Genomic DNA, 14,838 nt, shown 5'->3' with positions numbered 1-14,838 from the left:
TATTATTTATAAAATTAAACAGGGAAGTGATATATTTAACCCCTTTTCTTCCCTGGGTCAGTCCTGTGTAGTGTTTTTTTTTTTTTGGTAAGCTGGGTTTAGGCAAGACCCCGACCAGAATTCATTAATGGAATAACAATTACAATCTGAGATATGGGACTCCATTGGAGTCAGTTCTTACAATAAAAGAGATGGGGGGACATGTTTACACTAGAAGGGGTAGCCCGGGAAGAAAAGGGGTCAAAGGTATCATTTCCCAATTAAATAATGTAAAGAAGCATAAATCTGTGGGGGAGATTCTCAGTCCAAGTAGAACTGTTCAATTGGAATCTTACAACTTGAGCTGAAAATCTTAGAAATCCCACACACTATTTGCCCCTACACAACCAAAAGTATACGTGGTGCTTTAGGGGTCAGGACTTTAACAATTAGAGATTGCTCAAGATTTGTATCCATGAAATCATCAATTAGACTATAAATTGAGTCCTTTTTTTTTTGTTCTTCCTTCTTTCCTGGAAAGGAGAAAAAATATCATTCGTACTAGTAACTCAAATTGGGTAATTCTCAAAGAACTCGAAGGGTAATTTCTGGACATTTAATGAGCCGTCCCTAATTTTGTCTTCTCTATATTACCGTATCTCTGGAGTCAATAATTTTATATGAGGAACTACTAAACTCAATCACGTCCTGCTGTTACTCTTCAATTCTCTATTGAGGTCTATCCTGTGGTTAGGGGTGTAAACGAGCCGAGCCGAGCTTGGCCAGGCTCGGCTCGGCTCGTTAAGCTCAAAAGCTCGGCTCAGGCTCGAACCAGGCTCGGGCTCGGTCAGGCTCGGCCAGGCTCACGAGCCTTACCGAGCTCGGGTTATATTAAGTTCACACCCCTCATCTTCCCTGGACAACCCTATCTAGTGTAATTTGACTACTTTTTTTACACTATGGGGAGTGGTCCAAGTAACAAATGGGGTTCCAAAAATGAAGTGACATATTTTGCCTCCCCTTTCACTCCATGGACAACCCTTTTAGTGTATATATTAATATACAATATATATATTTAAATATATTAAATTCTTAACGAGCCTTAATGAGCCGAGCCGAGCCTGGCCTAAATCGGGCTCGGCTCGTTAAGCTTAACGAGCTTGGCGAGCCGGCTCGGCTCGGCTCGGCTCGTTAAGGATTCGAGCCGAGCCCGAGCCAAAATTGACACCCTTACCCGTAGTGCTCACAGGTAATTCAAAGATCACTTCTTTTACAAATTTGTTAAAAAAATGCAAACATTTGGTGATATTGTCAACAAAGGGTACCTTCTGATTTATTGTGAAAGATGGGCTGTCAGATACTTTTAGAAAGTGCTTAGTACAAGAATACCCTCCTTCCTTTTCCCTCCACCTTTTAGCTCATTTCCCCATGCACTTTTCACGTACCCCCTTTTCACCTTTTACCTTCTTCTTCCCTAAGCCACCCCAAAAGTAAGAAACTCCATGAAGAACCATTGAAGCTCCATTGCCATACGTTCTAAAAAGCCATCACCTTTTAGCTCTATTGTCATTGCCTTTGGAAAAAAAAAAAACTCCATTGGTTCTCTTTAGTTTGCTTTGGGTGCTCCGGTAGGTCCATGCTCCTCCACTTGCTTAGGTTTACTCTCCATTTTTCATGTTTTTATGTTATTTGTGATTTGGTTTATTTCCACCCTCTTTGTTGTTGTTTGGTTACATGTATGTTTTCACCTCTCTCTCTCTCTCTCTCTCAATGGTTCAATGGTTCAAAATGGTTCAATGGTTGTAAACATTATCAAAGATAAAGTACTCTATATAGACACTCAGAACAACCCATTTATACAGTTGGAACCATTATGTAGACCTAGGAACCACAATTTAGTGGTTCCGAGAGTGTAAATTATGGTCCAAGAGTGTAAACAAGAGTTCATACATTGTAAAAGTGATCATGAGTGTACTAATTGTGGTATAGGTACTCATATGTATACAATCAGAACCCTCATGTAGACCTCAGAACTACAATTTAGTGGTTTCGAAGGTTGCAAAAGTGATGATGAGTGTACTAATAGTGGCTTAGGTACTCATAATCAATATGCATCCAATCGGAACCATTATGTAGACCTTAGAACCACAATTTAGTGGTTTCGATTGATTAAATAGTGGTTCCAATAGTGTAAATTATGATTCCAAGAGTGTAAATAGGGGTTCATACATTGTAAAGTGATCATGAGTGTATTAATAGTGGTTTATGTACTCATAATCAATATGTATACAATCGGAACCATTATGTAGACCTCGGAACCACAATTTAGTGGTTTCAACTGATTAAATAGTGGTTCAAAAAGTGTAAATTATGGTTCCAAAAGTGTAAATAGGGGTTCATACATTGTAAAAGTGATCATGAGTGTATTAATAGTGGTGTAGGTACTTATAATCAGTATGTATACAATCGGAACCATTATGTAGACCTTGGAACCACAATTTAGTGGTTTCGATTGATTAAATAGTGGTTCTAATAGTGTAAGTTATGGTTCCAAGAGAGTAAATAGGGGTTCATACATTGTAATAGTATTTCAGTAGTTCCAAAAGTGATCATAAGTTTATTAATAATGGTTTAGGTACTCATAATAGTATGTATACAATCGGAACCATTATGTAGACATCGGAACCACAATTTAGTGGTTTCAATTGATTAAATAGTGGTTCCAAGAGTGTAAATTATGGTTCCAAGAGTGTAAATAGGGGTTTGGATATCATCACTAAAGCATCTTGTCTCTTAGTACCTAAAGTGCTCTTCATTATCTCGATAGAACGATTTGGACTTTCCAATTTTCGAAGTTGGCAAAAGGAAGTCGTAACTCTCTAACCCTCTCACTCTCTCTACAATATCCCACATGGTAGTGCAAATATTTGTAGCCGAATGCTGATTTTGGGTGGGGACCTCATGTTCTGAGCATGCTCCTTCCTTTGTTTTAGGTCATTTGGAGATAGGGAGTAGTGGGGCCCACATTATGGATGATCCAAACCAATTACTTGATATGCCACCAATTGGACAGTTAGGATCATCCCTTGGAATTGATTTTTGGGACACAAACCATTTGTGGGGAGGCTCACCAATTGAACAGTTAGGATCACCCGTACGGAATTAATTTTGGGGGAGCGACCAATTGGACGGTTTGATCATCCATGGAAATGATTTTCTTGGCACAAACCATTTAGGCCGAACTCCATCTAACGGACGGTTTGGATCATTCCATGGAATTGATTTAAGGGACATAACCAATTTGCAATGAGACCTAATGGACGGTTCGGATCGTTCCATGGAATTGATTTAAGGGATGCTGCCAATTTACATTGTAGCCCATCCAATGGACTGTTCGGATCATCCTATAGAAGTGGTATCCAGGGCAAGATCCATTTATGTTGTGGCCCATCCAATGGATTGTTTAGATCATCCTATGGACATATTTTGGGTACATAACCCATTTATGCTATGTCCCATCAATTGGGTAGCTCGGATTAACCTATGAAAATGATTTTGGGAGGTGCAACACATTTACATTGTAGCCCATCCAATGGACGGTTCTGATCATCCCATGAAAATGATTGGGGCCACGACCAATTTACATTTCAGCCCATCATTTGGACCGTTTGGATTAGCCCATTGAATGATTTAGGGGGGGGGGGGGCAATCCATTTGGGCTGTGGCCCATCAATTGTATGGGTCAGATCATCTCATGGAGGTCATTGTGGGGGCACACCCCTCCCGGATCTAGGTCCCACAGATTAAAATACCTTCAATGGAATTTCTCACGTTTGAATGGCTTGGGTCTTGGGGAAGAAGAAGGTAAAAGGTGCAAAGGGGGTAGGTGAAAAGTGCATGGGGAAATGAGCTAAAAGGTGGAGGGAAAAGGAAGGAGGGTACTCTTTTCCCAAGCACTTTCTAAAAGTACCTGACAGCCTCTCTTTTACAATAAATCAGAAGGTACCCTTTGTTGACAATATCACCAAATGTTTGAATTTTTTTAACAATTTTCCCTTTTTTTTATTTCAATTTTTAAAAAATAATAAAATTGTTGGGAAAGTTGCCTTATTTCCCACTCACATGATTTCTTGGGTGGGAAGGCAAGAAGGCAAAAAAGGAAAGTATCTTATTTCACTTGTTTTATTCCTTTTTGGTTGATATGCTAAAATAGCAAGTTTTGCTTTTAGGTTTCTTACAAAACCTAAGTATAAAAGTGAAGACGTGAGTGTCACTTGTGTGGCTAGAGAAGGAGAGTGAAAGAGTGAGAGGAGAGAGAAAAAGAGAAAGAAAGGAGAGAGAAAAAGAAGAGAAAGTGGGCTTTTCTTGGGTTTTTCTCTTGGGGTTTTCTCTGGTACGGTCTTGGTTTGGGAAGCAAGGAAAGGGTTGAGGGTTTTGGGTTTTTGGGTTAAATCCATTGTAATCCTTGTATATTGTTTTCTCATATTGGAAGATCGTGTTTCTCGCCCGTGGAGTAGGCTTGGCCGAACCACGTAATTTTTGGTGTTCATCTTATGGCTTGCTTGTGTTTATTTTACTTTCCTTTTAATTTGTGCATGATCGGATTGATTTGCTCGTCGGATTTTCTCAACAACTGGTATCAGAGCTGTGGCTGGAGCGATCGTTGAGGCCAGGTGGAGTGATCGTGGATGTTGTGGTTGGATCGCGGTTAGAGCGATTTTTTTTTGGAGTGGAAAGATTCTCCAAGGAGATTCTTGTTCGAGGTGGAGTGCTACAGCGGGAAGTGAGAAGTAATCTAAAATGACAGTAAAATTAAGTTCTACTCAGTTCAACATTGACAGATTTGATGGAAAGGGGAGTTTCACCCTATGGCAGATGAAGGTGAAGGACATCCTAGTTCAACATGGCTTGGCTAAGGCGTTGAAGGAAAATGATGGGAAGGCGAAGAAGATGACGGGTGCCGAGTGGGAAGACATAGAGTGGAAGCCGGTCAGCACGATTCGACTATGTCTGGCAGATAGCGTTATGTTTAACGTTATGGAAGAAGAAGATGCGTCTAAATTATGGGAGAAGTTGGAAAAGCTTTACATGTCAAAAAGCTTGGCCAACCGGTTGTATCTGAAGCGGCAAATATACGGGTTGAAGATGCAGGAAGGTAGGGATCTTTCTTGAACACATTACGGTGTTCAATGGGCTTGTGGATCTACTCCACAAGGTTAATAAAAAGTTGAAGGAAGAAGACAAGGCCCTATTACTTCTTACTTTTTTTCCTAATTCGTATGACAACCTGGTGATGACTTTGTTGTATGGTAAGGATACGATAAAGTTGGAAGAAGTCACGACGCCACTCTTATCGAATGAGATGCGAAAGAAACATGTTCTTGGTGGAAGTGAAGAACATGGGTTGGTTGTTCATGGTGGGAATCAAAGAAGAAGGTCGTCTGACAGGAGATCAGGAAAAGGCAGGTCAAGATCTAGGGTCGGCGGAAAGGGCGTGAAGTGTTACAGTTGCAAGGGATATGGCCATATCAAACGGGATTGTCCGAAGCGAGCTGACCAGCCAGACAATGGTGCTACGAATGCTGCTATGGCGGTAACGGATGAACATGGTGAAGAGTTTGGAGACGTTCTCACAGTCTCCACAGGTAATCACATTTCTCCTCATGATGATTGGATTTTAGATTCAGGGTGCTCTGTTCTGTATGCTCCGGGAGGGAATATTTTGATACGTTCCAAGAGACAAGGGCGGGTGCAGTGTCCTTAGGTGACAGGTCTACTTGTGATGTCACGGGAGTTGGAACGGTGAAGATCAAAATGTTTGATGGAGTGGTTTGTACTTTGGGTGGTGTGGCGTATGTCCCAAATATATGGAAGAATCTAGTATCACTTGGCTGGTTGGACTCCAAGGGTTGCAGGTTTTCAGCTGCAGGTAGAGCCATGAAAATCACACGTGGCTGTATGGTTCTGATGAAAGGAGAGAAGTGTGGCAAATTGTATCGTCTGGTCAAGGATACAGTGACTAGTGTTCCTAAGATCTCAATGGCTAGGTGGAAATGTGGTAATGGTGTGCGCACACGTAAGGTTTCTTTCGCAGTTGGTGCAGAGACAGGTTTCCAGGTTGTAGACGATAGTGAGAAGGTGATAATACCTGCGTTGGGGAGGATAGATCAAGATCCCTCGCCCAGGATGACTATGTGAGTCAACGGGTTGGCACACATGTGCATTGGCCGTGTTGATCGAATTGGAAGGAGTCATAACCAAGGTAATTCGAGGCTGCGTAGCTGGTACTTCAGAAGGCCAATGGTAGTTTGCGGCGATAGCGGACCGGTGGCGATATTAACGAGAAATCTTTGGGTGGCCGGGAAATAAGCCAAGGTGGAGATTGTTGGGAAAGTTGCTTTATTTCTAAACCTGGCAAACGGCCGAGTCGGGCCAAAATGACCCGAAAATTTTTACGGGTCACTAAGCTTGGACCCACACCCCAACCCGTACGGTCCGGGTCGACCTGCAGGTCACCTGAATTTTTCACATATTTTTTAAGATTTTTTATTTGTATGGGGATTTGCTAGCCACCTTCGCCAACCATTTCTGTTGACTGTTTGAGAGATTTGTCTTATTGTCGCGTGGAGCAAACTGCAAAGATTGGCAGAAGTACGATTTGTGAAAAAAAGTAGCTATCAATAAATAATAGCAATAAATAATAATGATGGGGTACTAAGTTTTAAATGAGAAATTACAGAAAAGTGGAAGCAAAGTGGAAAAATTACGAGAAAAAAAAATTGAAAGAATGTTCTAAAATATGACAATTATGGAAAAATACATAGAAAAAGTAAAAGTTATGACAATTATGGAAAGAAAGTGCCAAAAATTCCAAAATAAAACCTTTTGCACTTCTCTACGGGCAGGGGTGGCAAAATTGGCCGAACCGAACCGGAACCGAACCGAAAATTCGGTTTCTGTTTGGTTAAACCAAACCGATTCAAATTTCGGTTCGGTTCGGTTTGGGTATCAAACCGAACCGAAACCGAATATTTGCAATTATTATGAGTAAAGGGTGGCAAAATTGGCGGAACCGAACCGAAACCGAACCGAAAATTCAGTTTTGGTTCGGTTTTGGTTTGGTAAAACCAAACCGATTCAAATTTCGGTTCGGTTCAGTTTGGGGGTCAAACTGAACCGAAACCGAACCATTGCCACCCCTATCTACGGGCAACCGCGGGTCCACCGGGCCCGGCCCAGTTTTGACGGGCCAAGTGGACCCGCGGGTCAATTTCAAACAGGTCACTGATTGGTGATCCGGACCCGTAAGTTACGGGCGGGCTGGGTGGACCCACGGGTCCGTGTCACTTTTTGCCAGGTCTACTTATTTCCCACTCATATGATTTGTTTGGGTGGGAAGGCAAGACGGGAAAAAGGGAAAGTATCTTATTTCTCTTGTTTTATTTCTTTTTGGTTGATATGCCAAAATAGCAAGTGTTGCTTTTAGGTTTCTCAGAAAACCTAAGTATCAAAGTGAAGTCGTGAGTGTCTCTTGCATGGCTAGAGAAAGAGAGTGAAAAAGAGAGGAGAGAGACAAAGAAGAGAAAGTGAGCTTTTCTTCTTGGGTTTTTCTCTTATGCTCTGTATGGTTGCCGGGTTTTTTTTGTTCCTAGGAGTTATGTGGGAGAAAAAAATACCCTTGGAGATAGGTGGGAAAAAAAAAGTCCTAGAAGTATCCGGTAAAATAAAAATCCCATGTTTGGTTATGTGGGAGAAAAAAACACCCTGGGAGATATGGTGGGGAAAAAAAAAAACCTTTGTTTGGTTGCTTGAACTGTTGGGTAGAAAAAAATTCTTCTTAAGCTTATTTTTGGTTCTTGAGTTTATTTTTGTTCCTGGGTTATCTTGGGATGGGATGAAAAGGCAATCATTACAAAAGTGGGATTAAAAAATTCACCCCACAAGTAATCATTACAAGAGTGGGATTAAAATAAACCTAGTGTTAAAAGGCAACCAAACATGGGATGGGACCAAAATTTAACTTACTCTCCCACAAAACTCCCAGGAACAAAAAAAACCTGGCAACCAAACAGAGCATTAGGGTTTTCTCTTGTACGGTCTCGGTTTGGGAAGCAAGGAAAGGGTTGCAGGTTTTGGGTTTTTGGGTTAAATCCATTGTAATCCTTGTATATTGTTTTTCTCATATTAGAAGATCGTGTTTCTCGTCCGTGGAGTAGGCTTGGCTGAACCACGTAAATCTTGGTGTTCATCTTGCTTGTGTTTATTTTACTTTCCATTTAATTTATGCACGATCGGATTGATTTGCCTGGCGGATTTTCTCAACAAAAACCATATTTTGAACCAACTTTAATAAAAAAAATTAAAATTATAGAACAACTTATACAAACTTCGTTGTAACCCCCAAAATACTAATAAAGCAGTCTCAACCATTTGATCAATGGGCTTTAAGTGATTAGATTTAAATAATTGATTGAACTTTTGTTTTATTTTTTCATGCAAGCCTCAAAATTCCTCCTAACTTAATGTTACGATCATCTAATCAATGTGTTTTTTTGGGCTCTGATCCATTTATAATGAGGGCCATTACATGAACAACCCGGATCACATACAAACTGGATCACATATAAGTATGCCATGTGTAATGATTACAGTGTTTGAATTGTAATTGGCTTCCAATATCATAATTGGATACGTGGATTTACTAGGCAATTCCATATAAAGTCATTTTCGCGGTTCACTTTTGTAGGTTACGCCAGCCACCTTAAATGAATTTAATGAATAAGACAAAATTTGCTAAAAAGTGAGTCGTGAAATGGCTTTCGTGAAATTGCCTAGCAAATCCCATACATATATATATATAGACACACATGTAGGTTTAAAAAAGTTTCATAATTTGACTTGTTTAATCTACTTATAATTTGATTACAATAACAAGGGTTTATATATAGATATTTTACTCAGATTAAAATGGTTGTGATCTAAGACAAAGGGATGATTGTGTTGTTCCAATGATGTGAGGCATTGGTGGTGATCTCCCACACTTGCCTCCTACCTTTGAACCAAAAACATGTGGTCCACTCGCATAAGTCACTCACTACACTTCTTCCCCTTCTCTCCCTTTCGATGTTTGTCTCTCTTCCCTTTTCATTTCACTAAAATAAGGGAAAAAAGAGTCTTTGCTGTGAATGATCTGGCCACATGTGTCCTCTTTCCATAAGTCGACGCACTCGTCCATCCAAGTGGAATTCTATCGTAAGGGCACGTAAGTGCTTTTGCCATTCAGTCTGATTTGCGATCCACATGAGAGAGAGAGAGAGATCTTTTTTAATTACATATTAGTTTGCTTTAAAATGTTGGGAAGTGATAAATCGACCCCCATATATCTTAAATCGACCCTTTTTAACATAAAACATTAGGGCATTGAATAAAGTTGTTATCTGCCGTTATATACCGTACAAGTGTACAACTCACACTCCCTAACGTTTTATGTTAAAAGGAGTCCATTAAGATATATGAGCGTGGATTTATCACTCCCCAAAAAAGTCTTGTTAGATTAATAGAATATGCTTAGCACTAAGGGAAAGATGTGGATTTGGAAATCCTACAATCCCTTTTCATTAGTGGGGGGATTAAACCCATACACATAGATGAATAAAAATATCATGACAATGTACAAGCTTAAATCCTGTTGCTAAACTCTACTCGTATTTAAATCTCTTTAAGCATTTTTTTAAAGGACTTTATGGTGATGGAGAAGGGTCCAACAAGTGGTGCTCCCTCTTTGCTTTTTAATAAGAATTATTCAATTAGGTTAGATGACAAGAGGCCCAATATCTCCTTATACCTATGGACTTTCCTTAATGCATCTCCATCTCCATCACCATGCAGGTACACGTCCATGACCATTACATCCAAAAATGTAAGCGTATACTTTTAAAAAGAGATAAAAGAAGAAAATGGTAAAAAGCACTACCCCAATTTATCACCTTGGTATTTAATTAATTATCATTATAAAATAAATTAACTAGGCATAAGCTAGTTCAGTTCATTGTATGGTCCACATCATAAGTTTATCATGTAGTGGGTTCACATGAAAAACCCTACGCCAGTTCATTGTAAGTTGTAATAGAATATGTGTAAGTTGTCTTTTTTTATTCAAGAGAATAATTGTTTAAAGAGGAATGATAAAATGAAGGGCGCCCTTGCAAAAATCAGCTTCAAGGGCGCCCCCATTGGTCTGTTTTATCAAAGCCAAAGCCATTTCCGTTTTTTTTCTACGCCATCCACTTTTTTAGGCGTCATTATTATTTGACTTTGCTGAAACCGACCAATGGGAGTGCCCTTGAAGCTGGTTTTTGCGAGGGTGCCCTTCATTCTGTCGTTGCTCTGATTTAAATCTTAAAAAATATTATTATAATTTTGAATAGTAAATTATTAAATATATTTATTATAAAAAATAGATATAAGAGAACATGTAGGAGATACTTCAAAAGCAATTTCGCCGACCCTCATTTCGTGAATCGAAGTGCCACCTCTAGGGGTGCAAGTCGAGTCGCATTGGATCGGGTTGAAGCCAACCCTAACCCAACCCGAGATAGCATTCCCTCAAACCTAACCTAACCCAACCCGAGATAGCACTCCCTCAAACCTAACCCAACCCGCCTGTAAGTCTTTCAACCCGAACCCAACCCATCTAACCAGAAATTGGGTCGGGTTGCTTCGGGTTTACTTTGCGCCAAACGGAAAAATACAGTAACCCAAAGAAAAACAAGATAAATTAGAGGACAGGTTCGGGTTGGGTTGCTTCGGATTGCCAAATCCTCAACCCTAACCCACCCCGAGCTAAAATCGGGTTGAACCCGTCAGGTTCGGGTTGAGCCCGACCCAAGTTGCCCCCTGGCCACCTCATCGCTTACTTTAAGTTTTTCATCTCAAAATCTTAAATCCTTCTATAGGTGGCACTTCTCTTCTGAAAATAGGGGCTGCGGAATCGCTTTTGCGAAATTGCTTGGACGCTCGAAATATGGACATGAGGCGTCATGTCATCCACCCTCATTATATATGAGTTGTAGGGGTGCAACTCGGGTCGGGTCTGGTTGGGTCGAAGAACTCGATGGGGTTCAATCCGATCCAACCCGAGGAACAATTTCCTCAAGCCGACCCAACCCAACCTGACCGGATTTCCATAGTGAATCGTGTTTAGACCATCTAAATATGTTGGCCCCACTCGTACTTCTGCTGCCGGTATTTTTCCTCAGAAAATATGCACGGATGTCATATAATTCATCTAATTAAGACACTAATGGATCCAATATACAAAGTTAGAAATGAAGGGTCAATCATATAGTGATGCACTAGTTTCGAGTTAAGACACTAATGGATCCAATATAGAAAGTCAGAAATTAGGTGCATAAATGTACATAGAACACTACCGAGAGTGCAAGTGTCAAGTGGCATTATGTAATTTAAAATTTTAAAAACAGTACACAAGTCAGTGTGTGTATAAATATATAATGCACCAAATATCAACCATTATGAAGCTTACTTGTCCATCTTGCATCCCCTTCTTAATATCAACAATCTTAACTATTAAAAGAGTAAAGTAAAAGACTAAAAGTCTAAAACCGTAAATATTACTAAAATTTGGAAAAAATAAAATAAAAGAAAACTTAGCAGAAAATGGCCGGGTTACAATTCGGATCGGGTTGCCCGATACCCCAGCCCGACCCAACTCGATTTTCAGTCAAGTTATAAATTCCCAACCCGCAACCCAAACCAACCCGAAAAAAATTCAACCCAACCCGTCCAAAAATAGGGTTCAACCCGTTGGACCCCAAATGAGTTGCATGGGCATTCGTTCATTAATTAGGATCATCGATCTAGCGGTCCAACACTTCGATAGGCCATCATCTTATGCATGGTGTTGCAACTAGTCAAACAATTTGTTGGTTTATAAAACTTTGAGATGCATTTTCATGAGTTTCAGGAGCTTTATTGAATTTTATAAACTTTAAGATGCATTTTCATGAGTTTTAGGCCAAGTTTGGCAACTACCATGAATTTTTTTCATGATAATTTTTTTTTCTCATGTGGTGAGAGAGGGGTAGGGCGGGTGGGAGAAGGAGAGACTTGAGAGAGCATGGATTTTAAAAGGTGAGAAGTGGCTGAGAAACAAGGAAAAAATCAATCATATTTTGGGTTGAGTTTTTTGTTTCCTTATTTTTCATGCTTTGCTTACCCTCTCCTCACTTAGGCCTTCTCATGTTAATCCCTCTCCCATCCTCTTTCACCATTGGGTAAGCTAATATCCAGGAAAAAAATTCATGGTAGCTAAACATGTTAGAGTAATTAGGTCAAGCAAGAGGTTGCTTGAAGCATTACACCCAAGGTATCTAATTTGGAATACCAAGTTTGTTGCCTCCAGCCCCTATATATATTAGATACGCTAGGATTTTAATAGGTTAGTGGGCTCTAGCCCAAATAGGCCCACTACACCGGTCCATTATCTTATTGGGCTTATATTAGAACATGCACGGGTTATATTATATACCCAACAATCTCCTCCTATGTTCTACATATAGCACAATCCAATAGATAGATAGGGTAATGTTCAAAACAAAATATTGAATCATCCACATCACCATATGGTCTATATCATAAAAGATCTGTAATCCAACTGAAAACATGAATCCTTTTATGACAAACCAAGAGTTTTAGATATACAACAAGCTAAACTCATCCAAAAGGTAGTTTCACATATAAGTGAACCCCACTGATCTTAGATGAATTCATTCATGAGGTATGATTCTCATCGAGATCCAAAATAAAGTTCCACAAAAAAGTGAACTCTATGTATACTGAAATGTAAGCGTAGTCTTTATGACTTTAGAAGATTTACTCATCAAGTAAGTCATCTTCATCAAAGTCCAAATCAAGACAAGCTCCTCCTTTTTCGCCAATCCCTGTAAATTATCAAATATGGATTTCATGAAAATGAATCCAATCATTTGTGTAAAACACTAAAGTATCTAGTTCTACCTGAAGAAGAACTTAGTACAATTCCATAATTCACGAAAGTATCTAGTTCTACCTGAAGAAGAACTTAGTACAATTCCATAATTCACGAAAGTATCTAGTTCTACCTGAAGAAGAACTTAGTACAATTCAAAATGGTTGAAAAAGTATCAGTATCACTCTCACCATAAGCATCATTGTCAAGTTTCAATAAAGAACAAGACCTAAACAACTTCTTTTGCAAATAACCATTCCTAATTGTCAAGTTTCATTAAAGAACAAGACCAAATAGTTTCTTTTGCAAAGAACCATTTCATGTTTCTTTTTGGAATGTTACAGTCATCTTATCCATATTTGAGTTAAGCTGTATCATCAAGTTTGGAATGTACAACCTTTCCCAAAAAGGACATGTCATCAAATGTGGAATGACACTCAACAACTGTAAACATCATCAAAACATATCAAGTGCCTATCTTGGCCAAAAGGGAGATTTGAAGATTCAAAATAACATGGATGTAGGTTAAGTCCTGTCTATACAGACTTTAGCCCCATCTCCCCCACAATTTTGAATAGTTGATCTTTGGTCAATCCCTATTGTAAGAGCTTCAGCCTATTATCCTTCGATTTTGTATCAATCAAAGTGATAATCCCGTGTTCTTGAGATAATTCAGCATATGGCCTGTTGCAGCCTAAGATGTCTCTTCTTACCATTAAAGAGTGAGTGCTTCACAACCATTGTTGTAGCTTGATTATCACATAACACACATAAGGAACTATTCCTTAACCCACTAAAGAACTAATCTTTAATCGGGTCAGTGGAATGCTATAAACATAATCAGATTCTTTATCCCTTAGCTTTCATCTATAGCTGAAGTTAGGGCATAAAGTTCCAATTCGACTTCCACACAACAACAATAAATTTGCTGTCATCTGATTCTGAGCCCCATGATACATCATAATAAAGTTCCACAATAAGTGGATGGCTACCATAGTTTTGAGCATACTCTGGAGTACATGAAAGATATCTCATCAGCCTCATAAGGGCATCTCTATGCTCATTAAGGGCATCTCTATGCTCATGGCCAGGATTGCTAGTAAAATGACTCAGCATGCCAACTATAAAGGCTATGTCTGGCGTAGTGCAACACAAATATGAGATGACCAATCAGTTTAGAATAATCTAACCGGCGCACACTGTCTCTTCCTTAGAGATCAGCTTCTTGGTATAATCAAAATGGTGTCTCAATCGGTTTGCACTCACTGCATCCTCAAAAAGGAAAGTAGTTTTTCACATAATGGGCTAGGCCAATGGTGATTCCCTGCCTTTCAAAAAACTTACTTTCATACCAAGAATGATGTTAACAACACCCAGGTCTTTTCATGTCGAAGTCTTTACTCAAGGGTAGTTTCACAGTTCTCATCACAGAAAGAGATTGGAAAGAAGAATCAACATCTACATACAAATAAATAATCATGACCTTATTCGACACAAAACGATAGTGAAGGCATTGATCCGAGTTATATGTCAGAAACCCAAAGCTCTTTACAACTTTGCCAAATTTCGGATGTCACAATTTAGGTGCTTGATTAAGACCATAACAAACTTTGTATAATCACATACAAATATCTACTTGCAGCCCGTAGTCTTAGCCCCTTTTGGAAAATCGACTAGCTGCCAAGTTAGATTTTCTAACAGAGAGCTCATTTCATCATGAATGACTTCTGCCCACAATATAGAGTCCCTAGATCTCATCACATCCTGATAGGATGATGGATCATTCTCCAATTGGTAGGTCACAAAGTCCTCACCAAATTCTTGAGTACTCTATCAAATGGAGGAGCATA

The sequence above is a fragment of the Tasmannia lanceolata genome, unplaced genomic scaffold (assembly GCF_043159265.1).
Source record: "Tasmannia lanceolata isolate RefF3 unplaced genomic scaffold, GAP_Taslan_0.1 ptg000029l, whole genome shotgun sequence".
Taxonomy (NCBI): domain Eukaryota; kingdom Viridiplantae; phylum Streptophyta; class Magnoliopsida; order Canellales; family Winteraceae; genus Tasmannia; species Tasmannia lanceolata.
This window is presented reverse-complemented; position numbering follows the sequence as displayed.